At 34.6% G+C, this 20,429-nt stretch overlaps 1 long non-coding RNA gene across 1 annotated transcript; it reads left to right on the top strand.

Annotated features, from left to right (window-relative positions):
• Positions 1-8,178: 8,178 nt before the first annotated feature.
• LOC121421565 lies at positions 8,179-13,925 on the top strand. The gene is made up of 5 exons (XR_005971001.1): positions 8,179-8,535; positions 9,784-9,882; positions 10,542-10,703; positions 12,868-13,141; positions 13,528-13,925. It is a non-coding gene; the product is annotated as an uncharacterized LOC121421565 (long non-coding RNA).
• Positions 13,926-20,429: the final 6,504 nt, after the last annotated feature.

Below are 20,429 nucleotides of genomic sequence, written 5' to 3'. Positions count from 1 at the left end.
TAAGCAGATATCGATTTCATTTTGCTGTTTGTTTTTCAGTGGTTTTTTTTTTGCCCTATATCTTGTCTTTTTTATATTCCTTCTTCTTTTTTTTCCCTCTCACATTCATTTTTTTTTTCAATTCAAATTTACTCTGTGTATATATATATGGCGATCGGGGAATCGCCTTGGCCCCCTAATTCAACCAAATCAATTTGATTTTTTTTTTCCCAGCCGGGAGTGTGTTTTTTTAAGTTTCCTCGGGAACAGTACCACCCACGGCCCTGGGAAGCGTAGTGAAAACCTTATTTTTGTTTTGTTTTGCCAGTCAAATTAACCAGCACCCCCTCCCTATTCAGAAAAAAATATATAAAAATCGTTCCCATGCATGCCGTGTCGCCACCCCATCAAATCTTAAATTCAAGTTCCGAGGTTGATACGCAAAAATGATAAGGTGGTAATATTGTTCTATTTCATAAAACAATACCGCTCGCTCGATCGCTTTCCTCGAGGAAGTTGTATTTGGAAAATCACTATTTAATTAAGTTATTTGACACTGGAAAATATCATTATGTTGAATTTATTGTAGAAGTTTATTCTTAATGCATATTATTATCATCATCAATGTTATTTATAATTATATTGGAAGATTTATTTTTTATTTATTTCGTTTTGTTTACCCAGGGTAACCCCATCAGTGGACTAAGCACTGTTGAAGATGTCCGATAACAATCAAGAAAAAATGGGGTTAAATGTGATTGTTAAGGTTTTTATCAATTTGTAAAGACATCAAACTTCTACTTTTTATACATATTTTATTTTTTATATGAATTGACTACTCAATACAAAAAAGTTCAAGTACATCACATCATAACCAAAATAGATATACATACAAGTGACGTAAATGAGTACACCGCATCGATGCGCCTTTTGGTATAACGCAAAATTGTCGTCATAAAAAAGGGCATATTTTGTATTGTCTTGAAAAAGTTATATTCCAGGCTGAAAATTTACGAATTGAACAGATAAATCAGACAATCAAAAATCACAGAAGATTTGAATTGGACAAAGAATAGCAAGCTATGCCAGAATTTTAAAGATTTGTATTCCGGTGAAATGGGCCTATTATTGTTCATGAATATTCAATGAGCAAACTGACGTCATAAATTCCAACTTGCTCTTTTGTATTTCAATACAAACTAGGTTTATTCAATTTTTTTTCCTCCAACAACTAAAAAAAAGATCGATTGACAACTAATTTAGATATTCATTGCTGCAACTATTTCATTCAAGGGAGACATCATTATTTTACAAATAAACGAAAAAATATATATGATTTCATGTAATAACAATAATAATTACGAGAATTTCTTAATAGCTAGTAATAAGACCTTATTTGTTATGAATAGTGCTCGACGTACATATTAGTCTGAAATGATATTGGAAAACAGTTCTAATCAAATAAGTCTCTTTAATGTTACTAAATCTTTGCTGAATATGACCAAGCTTCATCCAGTGATACCTCCTCATATTGATAAGAGAACATTTGTTAATGATTTAGGGAATTTCTTCTGCGATAAGATCGTAAAAATTCATTCTCAAATAGAGTTAACTGTAAATAATGGAACTTTTACTCCTGATGACACATCTTTGGATAGTACAATTTTTGAGATTTCACACTCTCAGTCTCAAATCTTCTCTCATTTTGAAATAATTATTATCTGAAAGGGATGTGGAGAAACTGGTCACAAATCTTAGCAAGAAATCATGTTCTTTGGATCCAATCCCAACTAATCTTCTATTGCATTGTAATGAATCGCTACTCCCAGTCTTTACGAAAATTATTAACTTGTCACTCTTAAATGGCCTTTTCCCTTCCGAATGGAAGTTCGCATTGGTGAAGCCACTTCTTAAGAAGCATGGTATGGAACCTAGTTTTGATAATCTTAGACCAGTTAGTAATTTACAGTATATCAAAACTTGTTGAAGGAGCTGCTACTCAGCAAATTCTAAAACATATTTCTCATAATGCATTGTTTCCATGTATGCAGTCAGCATACAGACAGTTTCATATAGTACCGAAACAGCCTTAGTCAAAATAAAAAATGATCTTCTATTATATTGGCAATGGACAATCAAAAGGTAACACTTTTGGTATTGTTGGATCTGAGTGCCGCTTTCGACACTATTGATCATATGATATTGTTGAACATACTACATACATCTTTTGGTTTGAGCGACTGTGTCCTCACATGGATTGAATCTTACCTTTCTAACAGACAACAAAAAATAATATCTGAGAATTTTGATGTTCCATACGGAGTGCCTCAAGGGTCACGCCTCGGCCCCCTTCTTTTTACTCTTTATACAAGTAACTTGATTACTATCATTCAAAGGCGCTTCCCTAAGCAGGGTGACCAGACGTCCCGTATTTTCCGGGATTATCCCGTATTTTTCTCCTTAATTTGTCCCGGCGTCCCGACAAATCCTTCCCGGGACGCCTGTTTGTCCCGTATTTCAGAATATTGAACAAAATGTAGTTTATACATTCAAAAGTGACGAATTTTTATTAAATAATTAACCAACAGATGACGAAGCAGAGACAACAATTAAATCGATAACTGTAAATTTTGCAAATTCTGCGGTGATTTTCTTGCTAACCCATTACATTGCAAGCGAAGTGGCCTCGACTGGCCTCCTGCCTGTGTGTGGCAGGCTACTAGATAGGCATGTAGGATAGGAGCAAATTCTCAATAGTGCAAACAATCTCAATTGATAAAAAAAATTTCAAACCAAAATAATCACAAAATCGGCGGGAAATTCTGATAATTATGTTATAGATTCTCAGTTTGATTTTGGAGATGTAATCGGACAAACAAATTATCGATTTTTCCTAACTAGATCTAGTTGTTTCAGCTTTCGTTTTGAGTCTTGGTGTGTACAATGCCGCGATGTTTCATCTAATTTTTAAGTTGACAATATGTTTCACTTTGAAATTTCATTAATTTCTAAAATATTTTACTTTTTACATTTTTTTTAATACATTTAAAAAACACCAAATAACATGATTTTTGTTAGATAATTTGATTTTTTTGTTTGCTTAAGTTTGAAATTTTGTCCTTTTTCTTTTCTACCCTTTCCTTTCTGCTTGTCCTTTTTTGTTCCATCTATCTTTATTTCCTATCTTTTTATCCTGAGCATTTCTCTCTCTCTCTGTTTATTTTTCTTTATTTCCTTCTTTCTCGTACTTTTCTTCTTTATCAAATTTCCAGTTTTTATTTTCTTCATTCTTTCTTTCCTTAAAATTTTCTTGGCTTCCTTTTCCCTTCCTCTCCTGTTTCTTTTCGTTCTATCTCTCCTTTCATTATTTTCTCTTATTTCGTTCTCTCCTCCCTTCATTCTTCCCTTTCTCTCTTTCTTCTTTTCTTTATTTCATTTTTTCCTTCTAATTCTTTTCCCTTATTCTTTTTTTCCCTTCCTCCCTCTCTCCCTTCCCGTTTTTCTTCTTTCTTCCAAAGAATGAAGGAAACATATTTCTTTCCTTCATTCTTTCTTTCTTCCTCCCTTTATTTACCTTTTCCCTTTAATTCTCTCCTTTATTTTGTCTTTCACACATTTATTCATCTTCCTTTACTTTCTTTCTTTCTTTCTTTCTTTCTTTCTTTCTATATTCATTTCAAAGAATGATGGAAACCTTTTTTAATCTCTTTTATCCTTTCTTTCATCCTTCTTTTATTCTAACTTTTTGTTATTTTTTCATTTTTTTCCTTCATTTTCTTTCCTTCTCAATTCATCTATTTTCTTTCTCTCCTTCATTCTTTCGTTCACCCTCCCTTCCAATATTTATATTGGAATTATATTTTATTTCACAAGTCTAACGCTGTGTGTGGCCTTCTTTTTTTAAATATGTTTGTCGATTGTCCCGTATTTCATTTTGTGAAATCTGGTCACCCTGCTCTTCGCGGACTATAGATCCCTAATGTCTCTTGTCATTGCTATGCTGACGATACACAGTTATACATTTCTTTCAGCCCTGATAAGGAAAACCATAATGACAATATTTCAAACTTGGAATCATGTATAAGTTATATTCGTTTTTGGATGTCCCAACAAAAGCTAATGCTTAATGATGGAAAAACAGAGTTTCTCATAGTTGGGACAGGCAGGCAAGTAGCAAAACTGAGTGTTAGCAACATAACAGTTGGAGACTCAGAAGTTAAACCATCAAACTTTGTGAAAAATCTGGGTGTATGGCTTGATTCTCGCTTAAACATGGAGAAACACATATCCAACATTAGTAGATCATCTTTTTATATGTTATACAACTTACGCCATATTCGTAGATACTTGGACCAGAAAAGCGCAGAAACCCTTATCCATGCATTTATTAGCAGTAGGCTTGATTATTGTAATGGATTATTGTTTGGTTTACCAGACTCACAAATCAACAAGCTGCAGCATGTTCAGAATGCATGTGCAAGACTTGTATCCGGTTCCTCAAAGTTTTCCCATATTTCACCTGTTCTACAATTTGGTTGCCAATAAGGCAGAGAATTGCATTTAAGATACTTTTGCTTGTTTACAAAGCACTGAATGGTCAAGCTCCGAATTACTTGTCTGAATCATTTAGGTCGCATTCATATGCACATAACTTACGAAGTACACAGGATAAGCTGCTTCTAAAGCTACCTCACTTGAGAACAAAAGTAACTCTTGGGGATCGTGCTTTCAGTTGTGCTGCTCCAAAGCTTTGGAACAAATTACCCCTGGAAATACGAAAAGCACCAACTGTTACCATCTTCAAACATTTATTGAAGACCCATCTTTTTTCAGAAGTTTTTGGTTAATTGAATTATATGCATAATTGTTTAATTTGTTTGAGCAGTAGCATTGTTGGGAGCTCTGTTACACTACAGCGCAGTAGAGTATATTTACATAGTGACCGCGCTATATAAATGGTCTGATTATTATTATTATAACATAAGAAAAAGGAACGTAGGATTGTGGCATCATCAGCCCACATAATGAATATTCATTAAAAGCGTAAAACTGTTTTCACAATATATTGCTAGCTAAACTCAAAATTGTTTAACTTTGTGAGCAGCCGATTTAAAGAATTCTCAAACCAAGATGAAACATGTTTACAAGTGCATGTAATAGAACTAATAAACCCTGAAAATAACCATTATTGTGAATGAAAAGCTAAAACTACAAGGCAAACCCCGATTTTGTAAATAGGTGTCTTATAGACACCTAAATAGTACACATAAGTGTATGGGATGAAAGATGGTGTTTCTGGTCACTTTATATTTCAATTTTTGAAGCACTAAATAATCACTTTCGAAAGTATTTTTTTCTGGGCTTCATTTTTGGAACATATCACAGACACGGGTGACAAGTGTGACCCAGCTCAGCCTATTTTTTTTAAGTCAAACCAATGTTAACCAATAAATAAATTCACCTTTTTAACAGACTTTTTAGATATTGTCCGCATATTTTACCCAGTTAATTTTATTACATAACCTCCGGGCCCTTCTTCCTCCTTATAAAAAATGATTAAATTAACAATGGAGGGGAACAAATAAATGAATAAATAAACATCAGAAACATCAATCTATTAATAAATGAATGAGTGAATGAATGAATGACTAAATGAATGAATGAATGAATGACTGAATGAATGAATGAAGAGTTTAGTTGCAAAAGGGGTTAGGTCCACTTTTTACCATTCTAAGAAAAACCTTGTTTTTTATTCTCACTTACTGCATTACTCTTAGAAACTAAATTGTAATGATGTACTACCCTATCATGTGAACATAAAATTGGGTATAAAAGAAATCTACCTGTCTTCATTTTTTTTCTATATATTCTTTTAAAAATTATCATTGTGAACCTAACCCCTTTTGCAACTAAACTAAAATGAATCCAATATATTTTGATTAAAAATGTGATTTTTCTTTGTCACTTTTATTCACATTTTCATGTGAATTTCAAATTTTCGTTGTTTTCATCAGAACGACAACAGATTTAGAGGATTTGAGACAGAAAACAATAAAAATTTAAGAACAATGGACCTAACCCCTTTTGGAAAATGAACTCTTCAGAATAGTTTCTTTGCAAAAGGGGTTAGGTCCACTCTAAGAAAATCATTTTTTGTATTCTCCCATATTACAATATTCTTATGCGAAACTAAATTTTCGTGATACCCTACCATGAGAACATAAAATTGGGGGTAAAATAAATCCACCTGTCTTCATATTTCTACAAATATTCTTTTCCAAAAAAAAATCTGTGTGGACTTAACCCCTTTTCAACTAAACTGAAATGGACCTAACTCCTTTTGAAAAAGTGATTTTTCTTTGCCATTTTAGATCACTTTTTAATGGGAATTTCAACTTTTCTTTGTATCATCTTATAGAGCTACTAAAAATCTATACATTGAGACAAAAAATATCAAATTTGATGTAAAATTGACCTAACCCCTTTTGCAAGTGAGCTCTTCAAATATACAAATAAATACATAATTAAACCTGCTTATATTGTGCTTAATACTTACTTTGTCAGAAGACTCTAAGCCCTCTACAGTATATGCAGCAATTACCCTGACGTTAGCAGTAGTGCAGCTGTTACGTTCGCTGCGTTTCAAGGAAAATATTCCTGCCAGGAATTAATAAATAAGTATATAAATAAATGAATGAATGAATGAATGAATAAATAAATAAATGAATAAATAAATAAATAGATAAATAAATAACTAAATAAATAAATAAATATAAATGAATAAATAAACAAATAAATAAGAACATAATTCTTAGAAAATAAATGAATGAATAAATACAGAGAAAAGGGGGCAAGAGGACGGAGAGGGAAAACAGAGAAAGCGTATGAGGCAATATCGGCAATTATTATGCTCGATCCTTTAGGAACTTTTATACTCATAATTTGAAGATATATCTAGAGGGATCTTTTTCTCTCTCTCTCTCTCTATCTCTTTCGTCTTCCAATTGATTCCAACAATACAGATATATCCCCGCGTTCCCAGTCACGATATGTGACTAACCTTTTTTTTTTCAGACTGACAGTAAAAGAAATATTGATTCCAAACATTTTACGGCATTAACGCTCTCTGTGCCCCCCACACCCACACCCACACACACACACTTAAGAGTTAATTGATGACGATGAATGTAACAGGAATATTAAGGCACTCAGGAAAAGACGATGTCCTTCTCAAACGAATCTTTTATACCTGCATGAAATATATATTGATTAATATTATATTTAATAGTTCTCAAAAGAAATTAAATCGAAATGAAAGTAATACACAATAACTGAAGTCAAGTAGTCAGAAGGCAATTGGAAGTCAGAACCACATCCGCCTTTATCGACATTTACGATGAATTGTATTATGAAGTGGTTTCTGATATAAAGTTTTCAAATTGTAAATGAAATATTTTACCTGTCGTTTGAAAGGCAAGCACTTAGTTAATTCTTCTTCTTCTGCATGTGTTGAATTCCTCCGTTCACCGGAGAACTGCAGGCCTTTAGTTGCAGTACAATATGGTAAAATAACTAGCTATTAGTCACTGTTTGCAGTAGCTTGATCAACAAGCCACTGTCTTTAATTTAAAGGTACTTTTATAGGCCGAAATCTCAGGAAAGTATCGAGTATTTATCATTTGTGATTTTTTTTCTTTTATATTGATCAAAAAGTACTTTTCACAAAGATGTGCTTATACATTATAAACAGGAACACTCTGTATAATTTCTACCATATGATTTGAGGCCGGTATATCTATACGAGGAACTGATATGAAATGGTTTTAAGGCATAGTCTCCTAATTTTAAATAAAATATCAATCTAAATAACTTTTTGTACCCCCTCCCCCCGACGAGTCACAACTTATGCAGGGGACGTCCCCCTCCCCTATTGAGAAGCAAAATTAATAATTTGCAATGTAAAAATGCAATGAAAACAGACGTATTCACCTTTTTTTTACTTAAAGACCTCTTTCTTTCTTTCCTTTTTTTTGCTTGTCATTTTTTTTTCTGGTATTTCCTTTATTTGCGGTTTAACCAATTTTCTCGGCAGGCAAAGATTTCTTATTTCATGAATGTACGCGAATATGAACATGATATAAAATTTTTACTTATATTTCTTTTTCAAATGGCAGATCAAGTTTGTTTATACATATAAATAAAGGCCCGAATTCACAAAGGTGGACTAAAGTTATACCCGGGGTATAAAACGCGTCATTTGACGTCATTTTAATCCATGGACTAAAGTTAGTACCTAGGTACTAACTTTTGCGATTCACAAAGGTGGACTAAAGTTATACCGGGGTATAAAACGCGTCATTTGACGTCACGATTTAGTCAGCTCTTTGGGGTGGACTAAATCGGTGGATTAAAGTTAGTCCACGGTTTTAACCAATCAGAGAGCAGCATTGCGGTTGCAGAAAAGTTTGCTGCAAAAAAAAAGGTTTTTGGACGGAGACGAGATTCGGTGTGATCGGCTTATCTAAAGCTTAAAATTTCACGACTTCGACCGAGATTGTAAGTAAATTACATAATTTATTGGAGCTTAAATCATGACGGAGAATTCAGTTCCATCTGTAACTATCATTGATAGCTTTAACTTTCCAAAAAGTGTACTCGAAAACTTGAAATGGTATCTTAATCATTGTTATCGTCGCGTCTCTAAGCTGCTCAGTCCCAGCCATGTATTTTTGCGTGCGTTCTTGGTTATCAGATGAGCAGTGCAGTGCGAGACGCAATTAGCAGTCACACTCACAGGCGAGGTAGGCGTGATTGAAAGGCCGATACTAGTTATGCCAGGCAGTGATTTTGAGTGATTTTCGATTTTGTGTGATTTTCATGGAATTTTTGTTGTCTATGATACCCCTGCCAACACAATACTGTGCATCGAATTTTGTCTGAAAAGTGAATCAAGACCAAGGAGAGCAGCGATAAAAATAAATAAAAAAAAATTCTAACGTTACAAATACAAGAGCCGGTCTAACGTTAGACATTCTACCCTGGGCTGGCTTTGCCTTGGCTTGGATAGATGGCCAGGCTTACCTGGTAGCCATGTTAGAGTTAGTCCTACAACATCGTTGGAGTAAAAAAAAAAATTAATAAGGGTCAACTCGAGTCTAAGGCTAAGCCCTGATTTAAATATTTTTGGAAAAAAATGTTTTAAAAAGATTGGGTTCCACTCACCACTGTTTACTCCAACAGCTGTATATGAACTTAATTTTAATATGACTTTGATTTTACTAAAACTAAGTTTTACTTACCTTCGGCATCGCATTTGCGATCACTTCTAGATTTACGGTGTCGTCAAAACAAAAAATAATGGAAATCCTAGGCCTAATTGAATAATTTGAGTAATTCTAACTGAGGTCTAACTTTGAAAATTCTATCTTTTGGGGGTTATTTTCTCTACCCCACTCTCTTTGTTTCAAGTATTTTTTTTCACAAGGTGTCCTTCCAATGTTAAATCCACACGAGACCGCACATAACTACAAGTGCATTTGATCTTTAGTTCTAAACATTTGTAGTAGACCGATAAATAGGTTTATTTCTGTCAGAGATATGCTCCCCTGAGACTTCATGTGGCTCCGCAGCATCCCCTCTCACAAAAAAAATCAGAAAATGTTGAAAGACTCCTTTGAAACAGCGGATTTTATCATTCTACAATTGTACCTGCTTTTTATTTTTTTCTTTGATATAAGGCCTAGTACATTGCAGTATGATTGATGAATAAATATTTTTTCATTCTTTTTTTTTCTTCCATATCAGAAACAGACCATACTCGGCAGATTGTGAGATTGTGATCAATCAAGACGACAAACATGGCTCACATTTTTGAACTGCTGTGCCTTCTTGCAACAGAGTGAGGTATGTCTTATCAATTCATATTGAAAAAAATTAGTTACTTTTTCATTCTTGTCATAGTAATTGACAAAAAGGAAGAGGGGGGGGGACCTTGCTTGTATGTTATAAGCATATGTGTACTGGTCACTAGCTTTTTTTTAAAGGCTTGTTGATCTCCAATTAATCCTGACATTTTGTTGAATATTTATTTAAAAGAGAGAAAAAAGCATAGTCAGTCTTATGAATGCCAGGGGGGGGTGGATGTAGAAAAAAAAAGTTTAATGAGACTTTGATGAAGATTCATGAAAATATGTTATTCGAAAGTCACTCGCAAGCAATACCCTCTTTTTGTGTAAACAATGTTCCATAAAATTAGTGCCTTGCCTTCACTATTCAAGCCAATTGAAAGTGATTCAGCATCTCTTAGACGCGCATGGTTTGATCAATGATGATGATCAGCAACAATTGGCAGTTTTCTTTCTTCACATTTACAAGTACATGTAGGTAAATAGAAAAGCTACTCATGACAATTAGACATTTTTATCCTATCTTTTTTTAGGGATTTCTGTATAATCTTTGACATTCTGTTCCTCACTTTAAACACTTTTGAATTAAATGAAATTCAAAGAGTAAATTGCCCATTCATGATGACTCTTCAACACAATCTTTCAACTTCCATGCAGATTCAGCAACACATAGGAAGACCACAGCATGGATTAAGAGACGGGAAGAATCCATTTGAATGCTACAAGGATGAACCTTTCAGAGTGGGCTACCAACAGAGAGAAACGACACATTGCCTGACATGTTACATGTTTTGACAGGACTTTGTTTTTATGCCATTGGTGAGTTTGCATATGCGAACTATAAAGCAGAAGGTAATTGGGGGGGGGGGGGGTCAAATTATGTTCTATGAAAGCGATTCTCCAGGCCAAAAATAATGAGATTTTTATAAAGAAAAATTCGGCTCGCAAAAACCATCAATATTGGATGGAGAATTATGAATTGATTCAATTTTAAAGTTTTACATTACTTGGGGGAAACAGTTCTGTGTATCCTCATGAATATGCAATATTCACATCCCCACTTGTTCTCTAGTGATTTGAAATTATAATCGTTCATTTTTTTCCTCCAGGAATGTAAAAATGTGGTTGACTGCTGATTATATATTTAAGATAGTTATTGCGAGTTCAGAATAATGTAAGGATCAAGGGTTGGAAGTATCTAGTCATGAAAATTAAGTTTTATGTTTTGCATAGCATTAAGTAATTGTCGCCAGAGCAAATATCGTGGAACCCTTGTACATTCATGTATGGAAAATGTGTGGATGTGACATCATCAGGCCACTTCTTGCATATTAATGATAACATGCACATGGTTTACAGAAATAATTAATGCAAAACCTAATATAATTCATCATCCAAATTGTATGATTTTTGTTTCTGCTTTCAGTCAGGAGTACAGGGGAGGGGGAGTGTTGGGGTTATTTCAGAGAAAGGTTTTTGTCTCACCTGCGAAGCAAAGTGAGACTATAGGCGCCGCTTTTCCGACGGCGGCGGCGACGGCGGCGGCGGCGGCGGCGTCAACATCAAATCTTAACCTGAGGTTAAGTTTTTGAAATGACGTCATAACTTAGAAAGTATATGGACCTAGTTAATAAAACTTGGCCATAAGGTTAATCAAGTATTACTGAACATCCTATTAGAGTTTCATGTCACATGACCAAGGTCAAAGGTCATTTAGGGTCAATCAACTTAGACCATGTTGGAGGAATCAACATCGAAATCTTAACCTGAGGTTAAGTTTTTGAAATGTCATCATAACTTAGAAAATATATGGACCTAGTTCATGAAACTTGGACATAAGGTTAATAAAGTATCACTGAACATCCTGCATGAGTTTCACGTCACATGACCAAGGTCAAAGGTCATTTAGGGTCAATGAACTTTGGCCGAATTGGGGATATCTGTTGAATTCCCATCATAACTTTGAAAGTTTATGGATCTGATTCATGAAACTTGGACATAATAGTAATCAAGCATCGCTGAACATTTTGTGCAAGTTTCAGGTCTCATGATTAAGGTCAAAGGTCATTTAGGGTCAATGAACTTTGGCCGAATCGGGGGTATCTGTTGAATTACCATCATAACTTTGAAAGTTTATTGGTCTAGTTCATTAAACTTGGACATTAGAGTAATTAAGTATCACTGAACATCCTGTGCGCGTTTCAGGTCACATGACCAAGGTCAAAGGTCAATGAACTTTGGCCGAATTGGGTGTATCTGTTGAATTACCATCATAACTTTGAAAGTTTATGGATCTGATTCATGAAACTTGTACATAAGAGTAATCAAGTATCACTGAACATCCTGTGCGAGTTTCAGGTCACATGATCAAGGTCAAAGGTCATGTAAGGTCAATGAACTTTGGCCATGTTGGGTTTTTTGTTGAATAACCATCATATCTCTGTAAGTTTATTGGTCTAGTTCATAAAAAGTAGACATAAGAGTAACCATGTATCACTGAACATCTTGTGCGAGTTAGAGTAGTATTCAAAGTCAGCACTGCTGCTATATTGAACCGCGTGATGCAGGTGAGACGGCCAGAGGCATTCCACTTGTTGTGGAAATGAAACATGTAACCCTTTGGATTGCAAATGGGTGGGGATTTTATTTTTCTCTCATTTTTTAGAATGTAGCAACATTTTTTAATACAAATATGTCATTCAAGTGGGAAATTATCATGAAGGATGGTTTATAATCACCCAAAAAGAAATATTGGTATGTCATTCCAGCTTAAGAGAGATATTCTCCATTTTGCATGGATTGTTATTGCAGTAGATTTTTTTTTTGTGAATCTAAGAAAAATCTCTTTAATCAGTTCCAGTGCATCATAAACATCAGCTCATAACAGAAGCACAATGTTTGCAAATGTAAATGGTAAAGTATCAATTGGCTTTCATATCAATAAAGCAATTACACAACATCACTTATCATTCATTAACTAAAGGTACCTTTTAGAAGATGCAAGCAGACAAAGCAACTATATCATAGTCATCCGTGTGCAGAATCATCAAAGATTTTTCTGAGGCAATGGCAAGGAGTAACAGTTAATGAAGTGTCCGATGACGAGAAATTCAAACCACCCAGCGACAATTTGATGATTGCTACAGGTTTCCAAGAGTCGTAGGTGCTATCGATTGGGGCCATGTCTACATCAGGAGTCCTGATGGGGAACAAGCCCTGTACTTAGCAGGAAGAACAGGTCTTCTGTAAATGTATAGGTTGGTATACACACTCAGTTTTCAATTTGATATTCTCTGTATTCAACACCTACTAGATGTATGTGATAATGAAGAAAACATATATTGGCCCCTACTACATACTGTATTTAATCAAATTTCAATCTTGTTGGTCAAATTTTCTTGTAATTTTATACTCTTTATATGTGAAATAAGACAATTTTTAAGATTTCACAGAAGAAAAAAATATATAGATAATCTGCTAACTTTCCTATTGCAGGAGAAATGAAAAATAGTAAAAAAAAAAAATGCATTTTGCTCTTCAGGTAAAGGGGGTATTAATTGCTTGATCAATGAAGATATATTTCCAGAAAGAATAACGAAGAGCAAATTTTTTAATATTCATTTTGTTTTGATCCTTATTGCAGGTATCCGTTGCTCCTCTCTTTGATGAATTCCTGCCTGCATTCTGTTGTCAATAGAAAAGGACCATGTGCTTCGGGTATTAAGCATTCCATTGGATTATCTGTGTATGAAAGTGGACACTTGTGATCACAAAATGGTAGCTTAGTTAATAGGATGTATTCATGCATTCCGATTTATGATCAAATGACCATCTTGCTTTTAAAAACCCAAATTCACAACATTTTTCTTGTTTGACAAAAGGTTTGGGATGTGAATTCCAGGAAATAAATGACACACACGATGGGCTAATGTATAAGCAGGGATGTGAGAGGTATAAGCAACATTTTGCTCATGCTTAACTAAGTTTGGCATGAGATGGTCTTGGTCATTCTTATGATTCAAGTCTATTTTTATACCATTTTTTTCAAACAACAATCAATGTTTGAAGCCTCATGATTTCAATATCAAAACCTCTTTGTTAATTAAATGGTCATATTTCTAAGCATATGCAGCTTCCTAATTTATCAAATTTAAATTATATAATATCATTTTTGCTGAATATCCTTTTTTTTCCCACCTATTTTCATAGGCACTAGATACATTTCTGTAGTAAGCACTATATATACATTGCAAGCTATTATCATTTGTTTGATATTACTATTTTATGATAGAATCATCCTTTAATTTCTTTCAGAAATATAATTGCCTAATTACCTGTGATATTCATGCTTTAGCTGTAGAGTTTAAAATCTTGACTAAACTTTTTTTAATCCATTGTTTATCTATTTTTATTCAGAGTTTCTGATGCATTGTTAAGAAAATGTAAACAGTCTATTCAATCTTCGTATCATTATGTAAAGAATTTCAATCTACTTTAAAAAAAAATAATGTACAAAATAAACTGCTCTGTCTACTACACATGTACATATAAGTTTTGATTTTAAAGGTCAAGTCCTCCCCAGAAAGAATTCGATTTGAATTAATAGAAAAAAATCAACCTAGCATAATGCCGAAAATTTCATCAAAAATGGATGTAAAATAGGAACGTTATGACATTTATAAGTTTGGGTTATTTTTCACAACACAGTTATATGTGGAGATCAGTGGCATGCAAATGAGACAGTCAATGATGTCCTTCACTATTTCTTTTGTTTTTGTTGTATGAATTGTACAACATTTCATTTTTTTACAGATTTGACATTGAGGGCCAACTTGACTAAACCAAATTATATTATTAAAATAATGCAAATTCCACATGCTCAGGGAGTGACTAATCTTGGGTTCACTTGACAATGAAGAGAAATTCGAATATTTCATCTAGTAGAATAAAAAGAAATAGTTTGCATACCGACCTGGATGTACATATAAACTGTTATGTGTGGTCAAGCGAAACTTTAAAAATGTCATAATTTAATATCTTTACATCAGATTTTGATGAAATTTTCAGTGTTACACTTGTTTGATTTTTCTCTTTTTATTCAAATCAACTTTGTGGGGGTGGACTTGTCCTTTTATTTTGATATCGTTTTCAAGTAATTGTGTCAGGAGAAAACAAAAATTAAATTCTTTTATCAATTCTGTCCATATGCTGCATGGTTCATCGTTCTTGCAGGAAGCAAAAAATAAATTTATATAAGAAAGACTGCAAAGGAGAGATTAATGTTATGTGTAAGGCAGGGGCGGTGGTAATGGTATGTTGGTTAAGGTTGTGTATGAAGAAAGTCAAGTGATTGCTTGCTTGTGCAGGAGGATATACTTCAAGAAACTTGTTGTAGGGTATACTGCAAAATTATTTATAGTAAAACTTTTGAGAGAAAAGTATTTGGCACGTTAAGATGCACAATAATGTACATGTGATGGAAGCAAATGAGAAATGAAAGGAGTAAAGGTTGCTACATGTGTCACTGAGAGAATGGCCAGTGGTGTTATGGCATAAATCTTTGTTAAAAGTTATTTTCTTTTAGGGAAATTTAGTCCCTTCAGTTTGAAAGTATAGAGGGGGACCACTGACCATGGAAAAAAGCCCCTCCCCAAAAAAATCTTTATTACCAAGAAAAAAAAAGAAAGAAGGGTAAAACATATTTTTTGAATATTATGTCAAATCTATCACAAAATTGGATATTTGCAATTAAAATTTTGAATATTTTTCCTTGCAATTTTTTATTTTATTTTACCTGATATGCCATATTTAGCCCCCTCAAAATTTTGGGCTTAATACGTACACCACTGTTATTTCCCCAATTTCAAATATATCATTGATTGGGTGGAATACCCTTTACACTTATCCAGGGTTGATAAGTCTTTATTTTTCTGATAAGGAAATTGTGTTTCTTTTAAAGAAAAAAAATACTGCAAGCATGGTGAATAGCTTAACCCCCCAAAAAAAAATACTGCAAGCACAAACTGGAGAATAGGTAAAGGTTGGGAATAATGCGATTGCAAGAGTGACCTGAGTGTGGAGGAGCTACCAATGAGTTTCTCAGCTCCTTTTAGAGATGTTGGTAGAACTGACTTACAGAGTGGGGGGGGGACTTGGGGCTCTTCCCCCCCCAAAAAAAAAAAATAATAAATTCATGACCAAGAAAAGAAAGATAAAAGAAATTAGGGTGAAATAGAATTATTCTTTTATATATATCATGTGAAAATCTAACAAAAACTTGGATATTTGTTAATTTAATTGTCAATTAAAAAAAATTGCTCGCTTAAAATTATTTTTTTTAAATCCATTTATCGAGATACATATAAAAAGACAAGAATAAATAAATGAATTGAAAAAATACTTCAAATGGGAAAGTCAATTCTGAGGGAGAGGGAAAGGAAAAGGGGCACGCTTGTGGACGCGGGATCAGCTAGAGTAGTGCAGGGGTCAAGGTCATGTCGCTTGGCCCCACGCGACGCTGGCCCCACCATGTACCAATTAACGTACACAACCTTAACCCGGGACAAAACCCAAACAAAGATTCAATTCCATATTTCCATTTTCAATCAAAGCTAGCTCCGGGCAAAGTTCCACCGGACTTCGATATAAGGTAGGTAGGATTATACAATAGTATCAGATTGGTTATGATTTATATCAAACAAATCATAATGTGCACTCAATCTAACATTTAGATTTAATTGATGTGTAACGTTAGATTTAACTTCCGTAGATCTAACTTCCTCAAGCCTAAAAAAACGCAGTACAGTATTAGATAGATTAGGTAGGCCTAGATCCACGTCGTACTGCTGTGTTACGATGCCGATCGATATGGACTTCATACATAAGACCAAAAAGGCAAAACTAAAAACAACTTTGGTCTCTGTGATTGTTCCGCTGGACTCCGTTGCCTCCACTCACCAATTGAGAAATAAGAAATTGAAAAAAAAAATGTTTACAACCCCCTCGAAACAGCCGGTTGCTGCAGCTGTCTAAAAAAAGTTATAACTTGTTCACGTTACCATACGGTGTACCGTATACATTGTGGTGAGCTTGAACTCGATAGAGATACGGTACGATGCTGCAGGCGCAGCCGAGCTAGCTCGCACGCAGGTAGCGCTAGTCCGAACCTAAGTTGGCCAATATTAACAAATAAGTAATGACAATGTTCGTTCTCAACACCGCATTGCTAAGAAATTCAAGTGCATGCTGCTGATACATGATTTTTTGGTTGAGTTCTGCCTCCTAATTCATGTGATGGCCCTAGGCCTAGCAGACTAAACTCTCAAATACGGCTCTGAGCATGCTCAGTACTGCTTTATTACACTGAGCATGCTCAGTGCAGTGCTATAATAGTATGCTAGCTTCAGTTCATGATTTAATCCATGGACTAAAGTTATACCCGGGGTATAACTCAGCCGTGGACTAACTTTAGCACCCGGGTATAAAGTTAGTCCATGGATTAGTAAGTCCACCGTTTGTGAATAGCGCGGTGGACTAACTTTATACCCCGGTATTAGCTAACCCCCGACTAAATTTAACCCCGGTATAACTTTAGTCCACCTTTGTGAATTCGGGCCGAAGTGTTACAATACCTCTCCTATATTGATAGGAAAGCACTTTAAGCCAATTTAATTAATAGTATAGATTTATTCATATCTGACTTTATCAATGGTTACCGGTGAATCGATGATTTCTCAATAGATTCTTCATATAATGTTTTAAATAAGATATTGATTTGAAAAAAGACTTTGTTACGGCAATTTTCGTCCATTTAAAGTGTCGATAGCATGAAAGAGGCAGTCGTATCTTCGAATTTTCTAATATAACTTTTTATGTATCCGATTCGTTAAATGAACGCTATTTTCTTCAGATTTGGAAAGAAGTATTGATCTATATAGCTTTATCATAAAAGGACCAGCATTTTGCCCATCGTTCAAAGGATGCTGCACTTATTTCTGGTAATGCCAAAGAATGTAAATGATATTTACCAGTACCGTTTCTGAGAGTATTCCTGGGATCATTATTGATTGAATTCGAAGAAGTAAGGTTACAGATAACCAAGTTATAGTCGACTTTGTTTATCAGTGGCGTATATACTGTATATTTCAAAAAGAGAAAGAAAACCAACCCCCCCTCCCGCAGCACACACGCACATACAACCTTCCACACTGTAAAAACTGCGGTGTTAAAACTGACACCAATTGGTGTTAATAGAGGACCACACCCTGACGTGTTAAAATTACACCCTAGAGATAAAACATAACACCAAAGAGTGTAAATGTAAGAACAAAAGGTGTTGTAATAACACCTATAGGTGTAAAACTAACACCACCATTTTAACACCGGTGTAAAATAACTGGTGTGGTCCTCTATGTACACCGGTTAACACCACAGTTTTTGCTGTGCATCTTCTTGTAAGTTCATCAGAAAGAATCATTTTTATTTGCCTCTTTTATTCTTTCATACAATTCTTCCTCTTCAATATTATCATTATTGTTTGTCTACATTCTTCTTCTTCTTCTAAAATCTTCTTCTCCTGTCCTCCTCCTCCTCCCCCTTCTTCTTCCTCTTCAACTTCTTGTTCTTTTTTTTTCTTGTTCTTGTAATAATGATAGTAATGATAATAATGATAATAATGACAATAATGTATTATTATCATTATTATTATTATCATTACTATCATTATTATTATCATTATTTTTATCATAATTGTAATAATGATAATGAATATTATTATCATCATCATTATTATGATAATGACAGCGTTCCCAAAAGTCACAATGAAATTGAGAAAAATAAAACAAAGAATAAAATGGATACAAATCAGACAAAGGAAAATTATCCTCATCCATATCATGGATCTAATATATAGGTCCATGTTAATGTGAAAAGGAGTATCGAATAAAGTGGGGGGGGGGTGAAATGTTGATTTTCCTGCATTTAAGAGTGTGGAACCTTGGATTCACGCGTATTTCGAGATACAACGCCACATTTTGATATGTTATTTCTGTATCAGGGTTGATTGATGTGTAGTGCAATGTAGGCAGGCAATTAGTCCATTTACTGATCGGTGGGCTTACGTCTAACTTCATCTAGAACCCGGGGGGCCACTTACATTGACGAGTGGATACCATGCGCGACCAAAAAAAAACACGTAAAAAGGGTGTCCTTTTCACGATAGGGCACGTTACGTACGTAACGTGATAAGGGTGTCAAAAACACAAAAATAATGAAAAAAGGGTATCTATTTCGCTAGGAAAATTACGTGTTTAGGGTCGAATTTGCGGGGATAATAAAACAAAATTAAAATGTTTTATAGAGGCGTCCTTTTTGCCCCAACACTACGTGTTTAGAGTCCTATTTGCGCGAGGCGTAGAAGGTTGGGTCGTACTAAATCAAATAAGGTAAAGCCGACGACCGAAGGACCCGTAACAATAAAACATTCCTGTACTTGTTTAGGGGTTCATTTCAGGGAATATTTGCCAAGAGTATCGTTTTGTTTCCAATACTTGTTAAGGGTAGGGTTTCACACGCCAATACTTGTTAAGGGGTGCATTTTCAGATTATGGAAATTACGTGTTTAGGGTGCTTTTCGAGACCCCATGGTCGCGCATGGTATCCACTCGTGAATGGAAGTGCCCCCCCGGGATATAGAATAGAATTGTGGCAATGGTTAGTGCTTCTGACGTGAATTGCCTGTGCATACTACATGAATAAACTATTTACAAAAAAGGGGAGGGGTGTGGCATGTGCCTGTAATCCAAGCTATGCGGGGAAGTTACTAATTGATGCAGAGGTTCGAGGTTCGAGCTCTAATCACGTCTTTCGGATGGTGACGTCAAGGTCCATCCCAGATGTAAATTATCACATGATTTATACACGTCGGAAAAACTCAATTTACAAATACACACCAACATACACACACACTGACTCGCATCAAAGTGGAACATAGGCCAACAGACTAAATACCATAATTTCTTCTTGTCTTATTTTGTTCAATGATTTCAGGTGCGGATGCCTGCCCCCAAAAGTTTCACAATCCAGAAAATAAAAAAAAAGGAATGAGAAAAGGAAAGACAAATAATGGAAAAGGGTAAAATATTTTATTTGTTGAGTATTATTACAAAGTCACAAAATTAGATATTCATTGTTAAAACGGCAATAATTTCTGCTTGCTCGCTTCGCTCTGCTGTCATGATTTTCAAGGAATTTCCCCGCTCACTTCATGTTAATCGTGCCTCTTCGAAATTTTTGGCTCATACCACTTTACCACGAGTAAGGAACACAACCACCGCTGTAAATGGAATGGACACAAGCATTTATCCATATGATTCTTCTTTATTTAAGATGTACCTGTAACATTGCGTTTGGCCAGTATTCTTAAACAAAAAGGAGGGAGATTTTCCGTTTCCCCTCCTCCTACTTCAACTTCTACGTCTTCTTATTTTTCTTTTTTTATCTCCCCTTCTCCACCTCCTCATCATTCTTCAACTCAAATATTTTCTG

This window comes from Lytechinus variegatus, chromosome 9 (genome assembly GCF_018143015.1).
Source record: "Lytechinus variegatus isolate NC3 chromosome 9, Lvar_3.0, whole genome shotgun sequence".
NCBI lineage: Eukaryota > Metazoa > Echinodermata > Echinoidea > Temnopleuroida > Toxopneustidae > Lytechinus > Lytechinus variegatus.
Note: the sequence above shows the minus strand (reverse complement) of the source record. Positions and strands in the feature narration are given on the sequence as shown.